At 36.0% G+C, this 20,845-nt stretch overlaps 1 protein-coding gene across 2 annotated transcripts in view; it reads left to right on the top strand.

Moving 5' to 3' along the window:
• The window catches only part of tafa2 (TAFA chemokine like family member 2), a 122,040-nt gene that overhangs the window by 34,537 nt on the left and 66,658 nt on the right, over positions 1–20,845 (top strand). Inside the window, exon 2 of one of the 2 annotated variants that reach the window (XM_015352952.2) lies at positions 10,086–10,157. The exons of the other annotated variant lie outside the window; for it this stretch is intronic. The gene's annotated coding sequence lies outside the window, so the exon portion shown is untranslated. The remainder of the gene's footprint in view (positions 1–10,085; positions 10,158–20,845) is intronic. 2 annotated transcript variants of the gene reach the window in all.

The following is a 20,845-nucleotide window of genomic DNA, read 5'->3' on the forward strand; positions in this document are numbered from 1 at the left end:
TATCTATGGTCTGTAATTGCCAATCAATAACCCATTAATTTCTAAGCGATGTGAAAGGAGGTACTACAATTCATGCATATTGATGTTTTTGTTTCTGTTGTACAATACAAAAGCAAGATGAAACTGCACACAAGTACTGAATAGTCAAACTGTTAAAACTCTGAAGTCACGGTTTAGTATTTATTATATTCCTGAAAATGTTTCAGTAAAAAAAGGTCTAGACTTGTTGTTAAAGTGTATGGTTTTAATTACAACATATTTTGACTAGAGGACATTTGTACGGTACTTCCTTTGTATTCAATTTTTGGGGAGGAAAAGGGAAGTGGTATCTAAATTACAGGATATACTGTAAGAAAGGTTTCAAGCAAGATAAGACCATTTGTTCAATCTAGTTTTTTAGGTTCCTGATACCTAATTGAAGGCTTCAACAGCATGGGTGGATAAGGTATCATTTTCCCACATCCCTTTGTGTAATGATGTGCTGCATGTTCTCGGTCTCAAAATGCATTTCCCTTTAATTTCCAGTGTTGTCTTGTTGGTGTTTGACTGGTGTCCTTGAAGATGTTCATATTTTTTTTATCTTGTCAGTATTATTCTTGATTTTGAATATTTAAATACATTTCCCATGCAGATTTCTCTGGTCAAGATGAGCCTGTGAATGTAAGAGATTCAAATACTGTACACTTAGAAGAATTCCTCTTTGCGATATTTTGGACTGATTCCACAGCTGTAAATCAAAGACAAAAATGTTTCCATTATATATTTTCAATTAAGTCTTATATATTTGCATTTTTAATGTGACAACACTTGATTCCTGTTTAACACTTTGGATGAATCTTAATATTTTGCATTACTTTTTAAATCCATCACCAAATTATATCAAGAAGAAAAATTATTTGCCAAAATAAATCCCGAAAAACTGTTTCTTGTTCATTTACAAATTTTACTTCATTAAAGACTGCTTAGATCATTGAAACAAAGTAGAGTTACAGTAATTTTGAATTACTCATGCAATCCTGATTCAGTGAAAAAGTAAAGTAGCCCCAATCAATGGGACGTTACAAAATGGCAGAATTTACAGCAAAGCATATTACCAATATGCTAAGAAGAATGATGCCATATCTCTGCCTTCTCTCTTGAGGCAATATGGGCTAGCTCACATTCTCTCTTCTTCTTTCATTGATAGACCCACATAGTCAATGTAAAGCAACCCAAAGAGCTTGGTAGCTACAGTATTGCTTTAGCCCAACACTTCAGAGCCAAGTAGTCAGTCTGTCAGTATGGTGTATTGCATGAATCCTATCCACATAAGAGTGCAGAGCCTAATTAAAAAATGTTATGGACCTCATCTAAGGTTAAGGGAGGGTGGCAGAACGCCATCAGCCTCCACACCTTGTTAATTTGGAAGGGGAGACTACCTTCTGAAGGAATTCCTGGTTGGGGAATTCACAGTTCTAGACAGAGAAAAGCAGACATACACTGCACTCAAGAGGAAAGTTTCTATCATGTTCTATAAATGCAAGCAAAAGTGAAAGGTCGTTGTTACAGACAGAAGCTTGAACAGTAAAAGAGTAAATGTGTTGAGCATTACATGGAGGAATCAGACAGGTAAGGTGGTTGATCTAAGGGAAAGAGGGTGTTTTGTGTCTTCAAGGAGCTGCACATCCAGAAAATGGACTTCAGAGGATTGCTCTAGATAATATTCATTGCACAGAGGAAGACCTTGGAAGGTCCCTCCACCAATAATCATGCCAGTAATTAAAATAATGGAAATTATAATATCTGAATAATAATTTTATGGGGATGCCTTTTTTAAAAATGCCTATTCATTTTGTCCATTTAGCAATAAATCATAAATAATTATAACAGCCTTAGTGAATTTTGGACAATAGCATATACAGTACTGCACCTCTTTTTGTAACACTGATATCTGCTGACCCGTACTCTGTTAGACTTCCAAATTAAACTTTGTGTCCAACACTTCAAGTAAAAAATAACTCCCTTGTGTTTCAGAGGTATTGGATTTTGACTTTTCATATGGGCCTTTTTAATTTGATCAACCTGGTTGCATAGCAACAGGTTCAGATAAAACATATTTTCTTAATTGTTAGGAGTCATCTTCATCTTGTAAACAGTATTTTAATATAAGTTACATTACATAAATATTAAACAGGACCAAAAAGAACACTAGAAAATAAAAAAAACTACCATCATTTTGTAGTAATCCCTAAAAAATGTATCCTACTTTTGAATTAAAAAAGGTAGCAGTTTGATTTGCTGAATTTGGGAAAATAATGCTTATATCTTAGGAGATATGAACATCACACTATTAATCTGAATGTTTAGTTTTAAGATTTAATCAATGTATTAAGGCAATTATTTTTAAACAGCTTCTAGAAAATGATAGAAAAGAAAATAGCAGGGGATACTGTCTTGGAATATTTTGCTGCCTCACACACTACATATAAATATCTCAGAGCACGTAAAGTTCTTCAAAAATGTATACTGGACAAATGATCATGACTGCATCTTTTATGTAATATTTTTAGTAGGAGAATTCACTAGACTTATTGTCACAAACCAACAGCTCGAAAGCACTTAATATTTCAAGACCTGCTAGTGTAGGAATTTGATCGATACTTATGAATCAGCACAATGCCACCTTCACTTTGCCTTCATTCTTCGTAATATGCTAATACCACGACATCATTTAAAGGTTCACTTTATACCTTCGCCCTGGCTTTAATTAGTATTGATACATGAAGACCAGAGAAGAAAAAAAAGCAGAAGATATTTTTTAAATTTGTGGGTCTTTTAAGTACAGTAGGACTGTTTTTTTATTTAAATTATATTAAACAATGAAGAAAATATAATAAGTTGTTAGCAAAACAAAATTGGCATTTAAAATGTGCAATATAATAAAAAAATATAAGTAACCTATGAGTATGCTTTCAGACTCAGTCTATTTTTAAATTGAGTCCTCAACTTTAAATGCACTCCTGCCATGGAATTTAGTTTGGCTTTTTGAAAATTACTTCAATTTTCATTGATGTATTCTCCCAAATACACTTTTCATGTCCAGACTGTATGTATTGTTAGACATTTTCTGTTATTTGGTAGAAAGTTAACATACCCAATATTTTGAGCATTCTCAGTAAACCAGTTAACATTTTGTAAAGAGGATTTTCAGCCTTATGACTTCTCACTGACTGAACTTCAATTTGCAATTCCTAATGTATTCTGAAAAATTAATTGGTTCAATTCATATTCTGCTTTTAGCTCTTCAATGGCTTCTTTGAATCTGTTCTTAACTGCCAGTAAAGCTAACACAAAAATACAGGCTATTAGTCTAAAGCTAATTTCAAAATGTCAGAAATTAACATTTTTTTCGTGCTCATGTTGATTTAAAAAATGACATTTATGAATAATTTACATTCCAGATTCCTTACAAGACTATAATCAGGAAGTTTACACCTAAAAGTCTGTATGCCTAAATCCAGACAAAATTTTTATGTTAAAAACTGGAAATAACATTTTTCTCCTTAGATAAAATAAATAACAGACTAATTTAATGTAATTTAACATTTATCTTTCCTCAATTACACTTAATTTTTATTTTCATCTATGTCATTAGGTCAAAATATTGTTGTTACTTTTTTAAGAGTTTGGCAGTTTTGTAGCACTTTTTATTACTTGTCCCTTCCTCTTTTATAAAGTGTTAACAAGTGTTGTTTACCTATTAGATTAATTAAGGTTTAGAACTAGTTCAACAATATTATTTTAAAATATTATAATATTTTCTTAATAAAATGTTCATTTACGTAAAGTACAGTTCAGAATGTGAATATTCAAAGAACAGCTGCACCTAAATGAACAATTGCATCATCAACACATGAACTTAAATTTTGCAAGTACATAGCTGTAAATTTTTAATTGGCTTTTTTATTTTTAAAATAAAAGTTTGTGTTTTTAACTTTCTTGAACAATGAATAAATAGATACATTTCTTATTTAAGGTAGACTTTATAATTTAATGGAACAAGTAATAGGTTTATTCCATGCTGAAAAAAGAAGAAAGGAAAAACACAACGTTTCGACCAAGGAGCCTGTGAGAGAGACAAGGCAGTAAGTAAAGGTAATGTAGTGGGAGAACAAAGGCTGGGAGGGAGGAGGGGTTAGAGGTGGGAGCAGGGGACAGAAAGAGAGGCCAATCAAGAGGTGTGAAGTCAGGATTGGTGTAGAAAGGTGTGAAATGAAACTTCCAATGAAGGTACTGTCAAAGTTAACCATATTCTGTAATGTACACCTGGAGTCAACATTTAATGGTTCTTATTACTCAAACCTTTTAATAGCTATATAGTATTGTAACACTCTTGGGTTCACGTGGGTACGCGCCCTCGCCACTGCCGCCTCAAGTCGGCCACCCACTGTTGAGGACTCGAACCCAGGCATCCGGCATCACTCAACAGGGACCCAGCCACTTGAGCTAAAGGGAAATCTCCCTTCAGCCTGGCAGCTGCGGTCCCTGCTATTCACAGGGAAGGGCGGTGATGTCACCGCACTGGTAAGGCAGCTCGAACAACCTGTGATAGAGGCCGTGTGCGTTACAGTATATTCCAAAACTGAGACATCTGAAAAGTTGTAAGAAAACCTATTCTACCAGGTAAACTCTCTCAGTTGTGTCATTTAATGTGCAAATAGATGTGTACCTGGAGTCAACATTTAATGGGTCTTGTAACCCAAACCTGACACTCTCCCTTCAATACCATTTTTACAACATATTTCATCTGATTGAAAATTTGCCTAATGAAGATACCTGTAGACTTGCTCAGAAACAACAGTGAAACACAAAACAGAGGACATTAACAGAAACTAAAGTTTCTGTTTTTAAAACTAAGAACAGGAGGCAATCCTTTGTATAGAGGATTGTGGGAATCTGGATCAAGCTGGCCATCCATGTTATTGAAGGTGATACCATTGCTTCTTACAAGAAACATCCAATCGGGTCTTTGGGTTAATTAATTACTAGCAACCAAATAAGGATGTACAGCCTCCTTTTTTGCGAATTTACATTTTAAATGAAATTTATTTGTTATTTAGCATTGTTTTCAAACACTGAACTGGTTCTAAATCCAACTTGTTTTGCTTAAAATTTATTAGCCAGCTCAATGTCTTTTAAATCACCAGATTGGTATTTAAATTTGGTATTAGCCAATTATCAAAGTGATAAATCGGTGTCCTCCTTTTGTTTTGGCAGGGGTTGTGTTGGGAAAATAACTGTACATTTGCTGTTTGAAAATATGCAACTTCTTAAATTTTTTGTCGGGATCATAAAAGATTGGTTGTATTACTGTCCCTCCATGTGTTCTTCAATAGAAAGCTCACGCTATCCATGGGAAGTTTTCATTGAAGGCAGCCATTTTGGGTTCAAGATACTGAACCATAATGACTGCCCAATAATTGAGCCCAAATATTGGCAATGACAATCTAGCTTTATCTTAGCTATATAAACCCTGTTAAGCAAGGCAGTGAGAGTCAATTAAAAGGGTATGGGGAGTTATATTTTCTAGATTCACCTGAAAGATAAACAGCCCACACCAGTTGTGTCTTTAAAATTGATGTGAGCTTTGTCAATAGTGGTCTGGTATTTTAAGACATGCAAATGTGGGGCATAGCCAGTTTTCATGTGTGTTTTTGTTGCTATGTTCCACACTTCCTGACCTTGATTGTTCTCCCTCCCCCATTGGTCCATCATTGCACCATTGTTTCCATATTACATCATCATCAATCAGCTTCTCGGCCAATCAGAACTTAGCTTATTCAGTACAGTATATAACTTGGAGGTTTTCAGAAGGAAGGGGCCTTTCATTTGACTGTGGTCCCACTCGGCTCAGCTTCGGTTTCGTTTCGCTTTTGGTTTTGCTTTGGCTTCGTTTCACTTCGTGTGTGTGTGTTTTCGTATAGCTTCTGCTTTATTGGTTTGTTGGTTTGTGTTCATCTCCTTGTACTTTTGTTTGTTTGTGTTATCCTTTATTTAGCCATTACCTTGCCCTAACGTTATATCAACCTCTGTGTTCTTTTGTACCCTGTTACTTGTGTCTTCTCTCGTTTTCCCTTATTGGTATTCGTAGTTCACTTGTATATTTGTGTGAACTTTTGTGTACAGGGTTAGTTTAGGTTGTTGGGTACATTCTGCACATGTACTGTAGTTTATCTCTGTATTAGTCACACTAGTTCAGTGGGTGAGTGCCGTTTTGTCTTGTATGGTTTTGGGTAGTCAGTGAAGGTTAGCTATGGTATTTGAAGACGCTAAAGACAGAGCGTTTTGGGTTTTCTTTTGTAGTTAGGTTAGCTTTTCTTAGCCAGCTCCATTTTGTTTGTTGTTTTCTTCTCTTTGGCACCACTCCAGTTCCCCCTCCCTGTGTGTTATTGTGTCCTATCACGTACTAGTCACTTCATCACCTTAAAATAATCACTTTTGCACGAACACGTGTTATCACGCTTCCTTCAGTAAGTCCCCCACCAGAACCCACCTGCATCCAAAAACTATCCTAAATGTTGCACCCCTTTACCCCTAGACACTTGGGGTCGTAACAGCCAGGAATTGATTTTTGGTCTAACTGAACGTCCTGCCAGCATAGGGGCACCCCTACAACAATTTGCAATCCAATCCTCATGCAGTATAATCAAACAGCAGGATTAGTGGAACATTATATACATACTGTCTGTCTCTCACACACACATAGGTTAAGCTACAATTACATAGGCTTCCGAATGCTACTGTGCCATGGCAGACACACACACACAAACCCAATCAGTCCCCACCTTTGTTGTGAAGTTTTGGCCTTCTAGACCAGATGCAGGCATTGGGGCTTGGAATTGAATATAGCAACAATCTCATTACTGTCGAGAGAGTCGGCAAGTTCCCATTCAAATGATAGTATAGACAAGTTGTTCAGATGATTTGATGACACTGAGGATTGCAAACACGTCTTGATCTGAATAACAACTGAAAAGAGTCTCTCAACACTGCATGATGTACTTGGAAGCGTGAGTATTACTGTCAATAGTGCGTTAACATTAGGAAAAATATCTGCAGGGCAGTTGTCAAGCACTTTCAAAAAGAGATGAAAACCTTGTCTGTCTTGCTTCAATTTTGTGGTTTATTTGCTGGATAAACACAGTGAATTCTGCGTCCTGGATAGATATTCCATATAGCTGGCATGGGGATTCCAGCAACTCTTCAGTGCAAAAAGTATTGAATCCTGGGAGACAGGCAGCTGCAGCACACATGATACCATTCGTGTCCTCTTCATTCCTGCTGTTTAACTCAGTAATCTGTCTGTCCATAACATCATTCCACATTTGCCTAAGATCTGTGATGCTTTTAATACTAGCAGACTTCCCCAGCATGGAAGTTAACAGAGAATCTTTCTCTTACGTGAGAAAGTAACATCCTCCTTAGTTAATTTGACTACTTTATCAAAGTCACCATCTGAATTATGTCTGAATTTAGCACAGCTAATCTTGAGATCAATGCAGTCTAACACAGTCGGGGTGGAACTCTGCAACCCGTTGGTCGCAAAATCGCTAGTCTCAAAAAGTTCAAAAAAGAAGAAACAAAAACGTCATTGTCTGAATCTGTTGTAATAAAGAATCTGCTTCTAGTTTGGTCTGGCCATTTGATTCTGAGTATTCAGCAAGCACTTCCAATATTGCATCTATCAGTACCAGTACTTTACTGACAGATGCTGATTTTGAACTGATTTTGTCAGTGGATCGCTTCAGCTCAAGGCACTGTCTATTGGGGTGCATCTCTTTCTGAATTTCCATGAAGCGGGAATGCCTTTGGGCCTTTGTCATGAAATTATGTAAGGAGTTTCAAAGAAAGTGTTTACATGTCAAGATACCATGGCTGCAGTGCAGAGAACCAGATTTAGATGGTGAGAACTGCAGTGAATGTAAACATCTTTAGGAAAAGTTTGTTTTAATATCCCGTTTCGAGACATAACCAATACACCATCAAAGCAAAATCCAATGCACAGAGAGGGATCCAGTCCCAGCGGCTCCAAAACCTGTAGTATTTTTTCTGATATTCCATTAGAAGTCATGTGTACTGTCTGTAGAAATCCAACTGCCCTTTCTTTGATTGCACCTGCGTGAAAGTAGCGAATACACACTGAAACACGTTTGTGTTTAGACTTATCTTTATACACATCAGCCAAGATAGCATAAAACATAGAACGTGCTTCATGCAATTCAGCCTCTATTTTCCTTAACAGCAGTGAAGCTGTAGACTCCAGTAGCTTGTTCTGTATCTCTGGGCTCATCAAATTAGCATTTGTAGGAAGCTGTTTGAGCCTATTTTCAATTTCTGGGTCATATTTTGTGATAACTTTGCTTGAACATTTCTATAAAATTCCCTTTGTTATGTGACCTTTCAGTTTCCTTGTGCCCTTAAAGTGGAATACCCTGCTTTGCGGGGTAAGACAATGTCCAAAGCAACTTTCACATGCTGGCGGTTTCTCTATAAATGAAATAGCATCCCCCTCCAGCACTGATTTAGCACTGTCCCACGGCCGCACGGAGCATGGCACACCATGTACTGTGACTCTGACTTGCTATATGAAGTGCTATATGATGCTATTTACTGTTCTCATGTTTTGAACAAGCCTTTCTAAAATATTTCCAATTTTTAAATCATTCTCTACTTAACACTAGCTCAGTATGCATCTCTGGGAAGTGTCTGCAGACATTGCAGTATACTGCATTCTTAGCTATAATGTATTCTAGCCATTTCAATTGTTCATACCACTTTATCAAAAAACGCTGTGCCTTTTGGCTATTGTCGTTGCTGGGAATTATTGCAACTTGGGTTGAGTGGCTGGTTCGTCAATGGCAGACAAATCTGTTGGTGGTCCTGTCACCGTAGACCCGTCTTTTGAGACTGAAGGTAGAGTCGCCTCAGAAAGTATGGCCATAGTGTTAGCCCCCATCATCTCCACAGCTGTAGCATCTCATGTGTCTTATTATTTGTTTTGGGGCTGGTTTTGTCGTCTTTTTGAAAAACGGAGATATATGCATTTGTTTTGACATGTTGGCTAATGAACCAAAAACCTAGCGCTACTATAGATAGGTCTAAGAGTCTCTGACGACAACGATACCCAATTAGGCTACGGCTACGCATGCACCGCCCCACTGCAATTTCATAATTTTCTTATTGGTCACAAAACATACAGCGAGCCAATAGCAAATTAAAATCAAATCACGTTGCAAATCATGTAACACAAACAAGGAAAAAAAATCTTAAATTACTTTGGACTGATTGGGTAGGCATAGGATCAATCAGGGTGACTGTGCCCCTGTATGAAACCTGCTGAGCAAGATTTTTCAAAACTTACAGACTTCGGATATTACTCATATTATAGCTTTCTGCTACCATGGGTCTAGGAGCCGATACAATAAAAAGTGAGGAAATCTATGTGGAAGTTCTTAACTCAACTCGGGAGGGATAATGACAAACAAGCCGATTATACCCAGCTATTCTAAATTATAATCATTACTGATATTTACTATGTATGTCCTCTAGCCAAACGTTTGGTTAAACCAAATATTTTTATACTTAAAATACTCATTCAGAAAACACCTGATGCTTGAAGGTTATTATTTCTAATGAAATCAGTTTGTTAATTTTGTGATGCATTTTCATTTTTTTCTTTTTTTCTTCCTGTTTTTAAAAAAGATAAACTGAGGTATTGTGTGTTCAGACAAGGAGTTGGCCAAGGCCACAAAATTCTTAATCTGTAACCAGATGTAATTTTTTGCAGTGATAGTGGTAGTGCACATTATCCTTATGCTATGTTTAATTTTGTATAATTATCTTCTCATTTGGTCTTGGAGACAGAGCAAATCATATTATTATAGTTTGCATTTCTGCAATTAAAATATGTTTCATATTCTTAACTAATCCTCAATTTATATTCCTCTATAATAACTTGCTTATACCTCTGATATCATGTGTGGTTTGTAGTAATGGCTTTGTGCTCAACGACCTCCATTACAAATTGTGGATGCTTATTTTTTTAGGAGCTGATCATGTATGGAATTACCCCTTGGAAATAACAGCTTATTTTGATGGATTCACACAGGTATAGCAAGGTAAAATCACTGCATGTTTTAAAAACTTCCTAAGCTGAAGTAACGCATAACGCTGGATGTTTCAAAAGGAATAGTTTGATTGTGTTTTCTAGTGTGGACTCCATGCAGATTTTTATATGCTTTGCACCGACATAAAGAAGTGAATATTTTTAATCAATGACCATGCATACATATGTTGTCCCTAACATACAAAAACAGACATTACTATTGATGCAAATGCAGACAATATATATACACTTTGTAGGAATCAATCCATGAACATAAAATTTGTTATTGAAATAGAGTGGTCAAATATTAGTTTTAATTAATGAGGGACATGAGCAGTTAATAGCCTTGACATAATATAAAACAATCTGTTGTCATAATGTTTTTTGGTGTATTGTATATTTTTAAATTGCCATTAACAAGCTTTACATTACACTGAACTGAATCAGAAGCTTTTTAACTCTAATTCTTTGAATGAAGCCTCAGTACTTCCATCTGTTTTGTTGTCAGATCTTGTAATATTTGGGTATTATTTCTCATTCTTGAGCTAAGAGTCTAATTTCAGTGCTGTTTTGCTGTGTTGTCTGGGATGTGATTTATGTAAAGATCAGTAATTATCAAGATTATTTTAACTATTCTACAGAAAAGCTCAAATTTAAAATACATGTATAGTCTGATTAATTGAGTTTGCAATATTATATTAGGGAGGGATAATACAAGACATATTCAGTTTTGCCTTCCCTAATGTAATCATTGTTCACATCATATTCTAAATGTTTAAACAATATAAGTTACCATACAAAAAACATTTCTCCTTCACATTCATCTTTGATATCCCTCCTCCACCCTACAGTATCTCTACTAAGTTACCCCTTGATTCACTCCTCACTCACCTGAGCATCCTGATCATCTCATCCTATGACTAGGAGGCAGGTTGAGCCAAACATTTCTATGACTACTCAAATATTATTAAATGTATTTAATTATTGGTTGTTGTTCTAATAATTCTTTCTTGTGAAATAGTATTTTTGAGGTGTTCTTAGTAAATTTAATAAATTTATTAAAGTGAGTTTTGATCAACCTTTTTATAGTTTATATTACGTTTCTTGAATTTTATGGATCTGAAATGGCTGGCTGGCATTTGTACGTACTTTTACAACTGGACGTTCAATGAAAGAGAGTAAATTATCCTGTTCAAGGTTACAACAGTGCTCCACTCATGCTTTGAACCCAAACTTTCCAGGTATGAGTCCTGATCACTACAGTGTTGCCTATCTTTATTTTTGGCATCATGCTGTCATTTCGTGTTGTTTCCCTTCAGAAACTGGAATCATGATTTCAGCTGAAGTTCTTCCTTAACCTCTAATTGTAGATATCACAGACACAATAAATGTACTTTTTTATTTCAGACACACTCGATTAGAACTGCTACTTTGGTGCTCAAAATTAAAACGAAGCAAATTGAGTATAAAAGATAACCTCTGAATACCTAACTAGATGTAGTTGCAGTTAAGCGAGCTTTCATGTCCCTCTACTAACACTTGTGAGGAGATGCAGTCAGTTGTCAAGGGGGTAAAAGTGAAAAGAAAGGAAATAAAAGCAAAAAAACTATCTCCTCCAGAATGCACCTGATTCTTGGGAGCTCATGTTCAGGGTGGAACCGAGCAACATTGTGTGGCCTAAATAGAAAGGGTAGCCCTGCAAATCCACTATTACGGTACAGTATATGCAGTGACCTTCCAAGAGGAGAGAACTCCCCATTTTCAGAACCAGAATTTTAGAATAATCTGAAAAACGTTTTCTCTTATTTCCTTATTATTTTTGAGAATCATGCATACCATTTGCCACCTAATACATCAATCTATTTTCTAACTGCTTTATCCAATACAATATCATAGTGGAGCCGGAGCCTATCCCGGCAAGCGACAGACTCAAGGCAGGATACACCCTGGATTGGATGCCAGTTCATCACAGGAAACTCACACCACGGCCAGTTTTCCCCATTTGTGTTTGGAGGAAACTGAAGCACCCAGAGGAAACCCATGCGTACACAGGGAGAACAAGCAAACTTCATGCAGATAGCACCCCAGAAATTGTACCCTAGGCCCCAGCACTATGTGGCAGCAATGCTAACCACTGCATCACTATTCAGAACTTCCAACCTAATGAGAGCAAATATTTAATATTTGAATATTAGAATATATAATATAAAATATAATATGCAAATTCCTTAAATTTTTTATAATTTATATAAAGTTTATATATTATATTTTATAAATGATGATGAATACAATATCTATTTTTATTATGGTAAGATAAATACTTGAATAGTGAATCTTTTATATGAATCAGCTTATGATACATGTTATAGTGGTCACTAGGGTTTTGGACATTGAAATTTATTTGCCTGTGTGGTTAATTCTTTGACTTTTAGTGGTACTTTACTAGTCAGTGGGAATCAAAAAGACTTCCAGAAGTTGATATTAGTGTCAAACGGCTTTGTGGAACTATCAAATGGCCAAGTGCGGAGTTTCATTGTAGATGTAGAAGTAATATACAGGCAATTATTTTTCAGATGTAATTTCTAAATGTTGTAAACTCATTGTGCACTTTTTTTAAATTTTTTAAATATAAAAAAGGATTTATATTTCCTAAATTCATTTTAATTGCACACTATCAAGGCTATGAATAAATTTCAAGGTACTTATATTAGAAAAAATGTTAATACCTTTTACTCAAGATAAAATGTAATTTTTTCAGGACTTATCCTTCTATTATTGAGCAATAGCAATAAATATAAAACAGCTGACCACCCAAGTCTCCCAAATATTCAGATGATTTTTACATATCAGAATAATAATATTCTTTCTCATGAACCCCTGGGTCAATAAGTCCCATCTGTGTTCAATAATTTAAAATTTTGAAAATTTAATACAAACTCTCCATAGACAAAGTATATTAAAGAAGATGACTCATTATGCATGAAAAAGGAAGTAGTCTACAGTAAGTAAGTATCTGAAGAAGAAGCTTGGAACTAGCAAATCTGACATAACAATGAGAAATTGCTTAAATAAAGTTTAATGAATGCAGTCATTGTTAAACAAAACAAACAAAAACAGTATTAGAAATAATATTTGATAAGTCATGGGGGATTTATTTTTTTTAAAGCAGTGAAAACAGTATACAACACATTTTACAAAAAAAGACTACAACATTATCAAAGAGATTGCCATCTTAAGGTGAATGAATTATATTCCTACACAGTAGCTATTAAACCACTTAAATATATAATGTCACACCCTCACATTCTGCAGTTGCCATGGGTAACCATAGCATTCCCACGAGCACTTGCATATCCCAAGCTCGTTAGGTCCAGGTCAGGCCACCCATCTGTGCATCTTCTCCCTTTCAGTCGGGGATCCAATCATTCAATCAATCCTCCAATTAGGCACCACATTTAAGTCTAATAAGGGTCCAAAACCCTACTGGATCAGTGCTCTGACATTGAGCTATGTATAGTAGTGCGATTTCCCACTTGCTTTGGAAACCTGCTTCAGTTTTCAGAAATGTCGCTCTTCTTTGCCTAACTGATTTTTATCCGCAGTCAGCACTGCTTCCAATGGCGGGCATTCCCTGTCAGACTCAATGTGCCAGGCTTTCTGACCGCAGCGGTGCATGACAACCAGTCGTGGTCTAACATACAGTAAGGATAATACAAAAATAGACAGAGTGGCAGACAGAAACATTGGCAAAGAAATACACTTGGGAAATGGAATTTAACATCAATAAGTGCAAAGCGATCCACACATACTGTATAGTAGTAACATATACCACACTTGAGGAAGCAACATGTGAAAAAGAAATGAGTGCTTAAGTAGATGCTTCTGTGTCTTCATCAAAACAAATTTATGAAAGCAACAGAAAAGCAAACAAAGCTTTACTTTGAGTAAGAGCTCATTTAGAATATTGTTTTTAGTTTTGGTCATGATACCACATAGATAGTTTAAAGGAGCAACAGGTAAATTTGTACAGTCACAAAGAAATAAAACTGAGAGGAAGAATACACAAACTGGCATTATTAACAAATGAAGTCCCTCTGAAGACCGATACCAAAAATAACGATAGCATTACAGACCAAACACATATTTGGCCTCATACTGGTGTTTAATTCTGAAAGTTCTACTCTGGCAGTTGCTTACCACGGGAACAAGAACAGCTATGAATGACACTTCCTAATTTACTAATGCTTCAGCTTTAACTTCAATAATTGCAGTTCTTAAAATATTCATTTGCATATTCAGCTATCATTAAAATTTACAACCCATAACAATTTTCAGATGTGGCATGGTATCTTTAAACACATGGGAACTGACTGCTAAACTGACTGTTGTATTTTTCTATAGAGAGGCCTTTATTAAATGTATTAAATAAAATCTGATAACTCTAAGGCGGCTAGTCTGTATTTCCTTTGATTTTAATAGAAAATATTTATATTGTTGAGTTCTCCTCTTACTGAGACTAATGTGAAAAAGCATTTTATTCTTAAAAAAAAATCCTGAGTACATAAGCACTTTCTGCAATGTTGTTGAGAATGTAAATATCAAAATTGTTTTTGTCTTTGTAAATATTGCAGAAAAAGTTAAGAATGAACTCTTGACAAACCACAGCGGTGAACAAGTAAATACTTAATTGAATGAAATTCTGTAAAACCAGTCTGCAGATTTTAATTGGGATAGTCACATAATTAACTGCTACCTTCTTGTTGTCCATGCTATGAAATATGAATTTCATATAGCAGAGTAAAACAGAGTAAACAGAGTCTTCCTACTCATTATTAAAACTACCAGATAGAGAAATGCTGGTATGTTCTTTTAGTGAATTTTCTTTATCCTGCTGCTGTTCATTAGACACTGCAAAAGGCTCAGTTCATTTAAGTGAGATAGGATTTCTAATCTTGGATCAGATATAATGCACCCTTACTTGAAGCCTTGAAGATTAAATGCATCTTACTAATAATCCTTGCAACCAATGGGGGATTGTTATTGTTCTGATGCAGACAAGTTAAAAAGCGATACACATAGAATCCTTAGCAATTGTTCACATTAATTGACGCTTTTTGAAAATTGCATAATTTTACAGTAAGCTTCTACTAACCAGTATTGATACAGGAAAACTGAAGAACAAACACTCAGACCTTCATAGATAAATGTGTGTACATGTTGGCTGCTTCATTTAACTTTTCCAGAATGCAAACACTCAGACCTTCATAGATAAATGTGTGTACATGTTGGCTGCTTCATTTAACTTTTCCAGAATGCACACAGCAGAGCCCTAGTGCCCACTGGAGAATAAGCAAAGCTTTCACTGAGAATATGAAGTTCTAGAATAACTTAGTGATGGGGGTTTTACTGCTCAGGAAATGTAAGGTCCCACAGCTGGCCTACAGCTACCTTGTCTCTGTAACTCTAGATAATTGTTTTGTTTTTTTAAATCTTTCACTTGCTTTAAATGATCTTTACTTGGAAATACAGAAAATCAGTTTCAGCTTGCACAGCCATTTACTGTGCACTATACACAATTTTAAAAGTTGTATTACCGCAAAATGTTTGTCTTTTTGTTCCGCAAAATGTTGTCCATTTGTTCACATTGAAAAGAATTACACACAGACCACCACTAGCTTCCAGTTAGTATGGCAGTTTCGCTTGCATGGATGGTCTCACAAGAAGCTCCCATTTTTTAAAAAAATGTTCAAATGCAGTTTAGGCCCCTGTTAGGTGTCACTTGTTGGCTATGGAGCCACCCTTCCCCCAAATTCCAAGAGGAAGAAAGCCACAAGAGCAGCTTATTACTTCACAAGTGACAATTACAGTCACTAGTCTTTCCTGCCAAGATCCACTGAGGGCATTACCACAGCTTTTCCTATGGCCAGCTCAGCTTGCTGAGGGCTTTTATTATGGGATGACTGAGGGACACTCTAAAACCCAGTTACTTCACTGGTGTTAAACACTTTCAGTCTTACAGCAGTTGGAAGAGAGTGTTGAAGCTGCTCTGTCATCACCACCAAAAGGAGCAGATTCAATTTTCACAGAAAAATCTACCAAAACAGCTGGCCCTGCTGGATGCCACCTGGCCCATTTAAATCATGAGGGAATATACAACTTACTGTATGATGGTCATTGTGTAAAAACTTCCTCCTGTCTTTATCGTTAAACCATAACTTTGCTATAGTGATTGCCATCTTTTATGTGGTCAGAAAAGTACAGTAGATTTACTACTTCATTGTTGATCTTACCAGCTTATTCCACTTCTAAGTCTAGAAGCTTGAAGTGCAGAGCTTTTTTTCTTAAGTGATCAATCAGTGAATTGAACCTGTCATTTTATGCCGTTTTATTGTAAGGCGCAAGGTGGATAATTTTTTTCTCCCTGTGATTTGGCTGGTTATTATTCTCTTACTGCCAAAACTGTTGAAAAAGCTTATAACTCTGCAAAGTGGATGATCAAATTCAGAACAAGTGAGTTCCAATAACATACAACAGCAGTGCATAAGAACCTCATCCACTAGGCTCTCATGCACCTCTTTTATTAGATACATTTTCTGATTGCTGGGAAGGCAATGACCTTTGGGCTGTCCTAGCATCCTGTGGACCCCATTACTGTCTGCTCTTTGATTAAAAAAGCATGCGCAGGGGTCCACAAATCACATTTCACTCTATGTTAATAACTTATTCCTTTTTCTCTTATATTTCTAGTTAAATTTTTTTTGTTGAAGGTTGTTTTTCTGATGCTTTACCTAAGTATCTTAGTATATCTTCTGTATCTAAGTATACAAGCATTTACAACCTATGTCGTTTACGCTGTCTAGTATGGAGTGCTGCAGTCATTTGGTAATATTGCTAGGTGTTTGAATCTTTCCAAGAAAATGCAGCCTGAGATCAACAGTGATGACAGAACCACTGCCCATAACATTGCTCAGGAATTAGGTCTGTGAGAAGACAGTACTTCACCTCTAAGTATTCACCTCTAAGACCAATACTAAGTTGCATTCATGACCTAGAATATTTTGAAACACTCTCTTCCATTAATGCTTCAGCTGAATGAAACACAGATGAGTCACTTCACAAGTATTGGATGGCTTTTGGCCTGTATGGCTGTATGAGGTATGGCTTCTCACTGGAAATGCAATTTTGATTTGTGCAAAATAAGAAGAGAATTTCAGAACATCTTTCCCTCATTATAAATATGTCCATATGTCTCACGAGCTTTGAGCATTTACCTTTCCATTCCTACATGCCCTTGGCATGTACAGATGGCTGTGATGAAGGTTCATTCTCTTGTATGGAACGCTTTAAGAATAACCTGAAGCCACAATTGGCCAGATTATTCTCAACAGTCTGAAAATCATGTCTCAAGACTATACCATGTTGTGTAATTTTCTAACACCAATAAAGTTTTGCAGTTGAGTTTAAAATAAGTCTCATGTACAGTAATTGTAAAGTATTAAGCTGGCAAGGTGGGTGATGAGGGATTTGTAAAGATAATATGCTCAAAATAAAATTAAAGTAGATCTGAATATACAGACTATACTACATGATGCGATCTCCATTACAAAAATGAATATACTTATAACAATACTTTCCTTTATTTAATTTAATTCCCAATACAACATATGAAGTAAGAGTAATGTATTCTATTTAAACTAGTCTCATTTGAGGGGTAAATGGCTGGCAATCAGACAGCACTCCAAAACCTCTGGTGTTTGGTTGTGGCTCACTAATAAAAGCGCTAGTTAGTACCAAAAGGATTAGTAAGTACACAACATGATTTAAAGCCCATACATTACAATTATCACATTTGGGCTTTGAAAATTAGGGTATTTAAGATATGATTGGATCCAGAGGCATTAGATTCAATCAAGTGAGGAAGCATTAATTAAACCAGTTAAGCTACATTATTATTTTTTTATTTCTGGCCTTATAACCAGGACTAACACCCATAAAATGGACCCATTGATTTCAAACTCAAAATGTGGAGGAAAGTTAACTACTTACTTGGAAGCCATTCTGAAAAGTCATAAACTGTAATCTATAAGGAATATTTTCCTCTTACTGATGGGTTTTTAGCCCTTTACATATCCACCCCAGTCGATAAGATAAGTTCATAGGTTTAGTGACAGCTTTGATGATCTTTGAAATGGTCTTTCAACTTTGAAATAGCCTGCTCATGTTTTAGGATTTGAGTGAGATTTACTAACTCTCTGGGAATTCTACTTTTATGTATATCAGACTCAGCCGTTTATATCTACAGGGTATTATGGAGCACAGCAGTACTTATTCACCCTTTCATTTCAGCTGTCACTCCATGCTCTCTGGAGTCTTGTCTTTTCTCTACATGTCTTTCTTTTCTAAAATTAGTTCCCTTCCAGTTAACTGTATACGTGACAGAAAACTAGACAAGTTGAATCTTACTCCTTGTTAGTATTTTATATGTTGTTGATATTCTGCCTTTTCTTCTAAAGGTTTAGAATACCAGCTAAAAATTTTAAATTTGCAAATATAGTGTAGAAGAAAGCACATTGGAAAGTTCTAGGTGAAATTTGTTCCCAGCCCTCTCGGTCATATAAAACTTTAGGATTAAGTTGTTAGTGACCACTATTTAAACACATACAGTACATTATGTATTTTAGATGTTGTGATAGAGTACAATTGGGTGTATGTGATGGTCTTTTGGATGCAGCTGATGTGATTGTACTACAGAATGCTTGACTGCTTCTTCTCAGTGATGATTCCAAGTAACTATGAATCGTCTGGCTTTATGGTAGTTTAGGGATTTAATGTAACTGCAACTAAAAATATTTTATGAGGTTCTGTGAAGACTAGTATTCCATTAAAACACACACAGCTGCATTCATTTTCAGAAATCGTTCTTTGGAATAAAGTACAGATAGATTTTGCTAAATAAAAAACCCATCTGGCCAATATCAGAGTTCTGTAATCAGATGTTTGAGAATTGATCATGTCATTAGCCAGCTATGACCATGAATCCACAAACAATGGTGTACAATTGGCTAATTGTGGTTAGAATGGGATTAGTCAGCCAGAGCTCTCTTGGCTCTCAGTGACACTACAACCCTTGCCATCTCTAAGGCTTTTGCAGCCATATGATACAGTTGGTAATGGACACACCTTTACTGCAATCAGTACCAAACCCCTGACATGAGGCTACATTGGAGGTGACATGTTTAAAGATTGAATAGCTGCACCAACACTATCTCATTCTCCCTTATGTTTGGCCCGAGGATTCATAGTTTTTGTCAGAGAAGTGAAAAATGCAGTGCTTACTGCTGACAGATTGGGTGGGTATAACATGAACAAAACTTCAAGAGGACAGTCATGTAGGAATATAAGTAGACACTGCTCAGTTCAGTATAGTTTTGGAATGAGTTTATTATGAAAGGCCCCTCAGAGAATCAAACAAAGAGATAAACCTTTCCAGGCTTATTCTGAAGAATGTATTGCCAAGTTCTCTTTTATACCATAACTGAAGAAGTGTTCCATCTGTTGCTATGTGCAGGGCACAGAATGTCACTCCAGGAACAATTGGTTGGTTTGGACACCAGAATGACAGATTCCATAAAATGAATACTGTCAAGCATTCCTCAGGCACCCAAATGAGCCTAAATAAACACTTTTCACTACCACAGAGACACACAACAGGTGGACTGCCTACTTTCTTACACCTGGAGGAAAGCTAATTAAGTCTAATTTCTAATTAGTCAGATAGTTTCTCATCTCCAGAATTTGTTTGATTATCTCTTTCCCCCTTTTTCTCTTCTTGATTTTTTTTCCCAACACTGAGAGGAATACAAATCACAACATATGCTGTTAAGGTCAAAACCCATTTTTTTTGTGTTGTGTTTTTTATGTTGTGTTTTTTATGCCTCACACAATTATACATAATTCTTATCATTTGTTCTCTATATTGTTCTGATTACATAAAAAGGAACTTTGACAATTTTTTTTTTAAAGAATTACACATAGAAAGGCAACCAGTACCAAAACTATTGGTACAGAGATTTTTTTTAAATGACAGCATTGCTACATAACTTGTCCCTTAACAGAATATTGAAGAGCAAACTCTTTAATGTTAATATCAATATTAATAGTCCATGATTGACACAGAAGTTTTGAAACAATTGGCAACATTGATCTTTGCTTGTAAAGAGAAATATTTTGTATTTGGAAGCTATTGAACTAAAGTAGAAGAACTAATAGAGTTATCGAGTCACATGTGCTCACACTTATTCAACACTTTTTACAGCTAAGTTGTACTGTAAAATACTGTTCTGAGTAAATTAGACTCAAAGGGACATAGTAACTATGTTGTGAAAATTGCAAAAGTTGTAAAATATTGTAACGCTTACGGCCGACAAGCACTGTGTGTGTAAGAGCCGGCGTACCAGAGCGGGTGACGTCACCGCCCTTCCCTGTGATAGCAGGACCACAGCTAGTGGGCTGTGTAGAGATCTCTCTTTAGCTCACGGGGCTAGGTCGCTGCAGAGAGACGCGGAAGTCCCGGGTTCGAGCCTCCAGTTGGGATGGGGCCGACCAGATGCGGCAAGGGCGCCCGCCTGAGCCCCTGTTGCGTTACAATATTGCTTTTTTGGCATAATTTATACATTTTTATATAATGCTGAAATTTGAATA

The sequence above is a fragment of the Lepisosteus oculatus genome, chromosome 7, assembly GCF_040954835.1.
Source record: "Lepisosteus oculatus isolate fLepOcu1 chromosome 7, fLepOcu1.hap2, whole genome shotgun sequence".
NCBI classification, from domain to species: domain Eukaryota; kingdom Metazoa; phylum Chordata; class Actinopteri; order Semionotiformes; family Lepisosteidae; genus Lepisosteus; species Lepisosteus oculatus.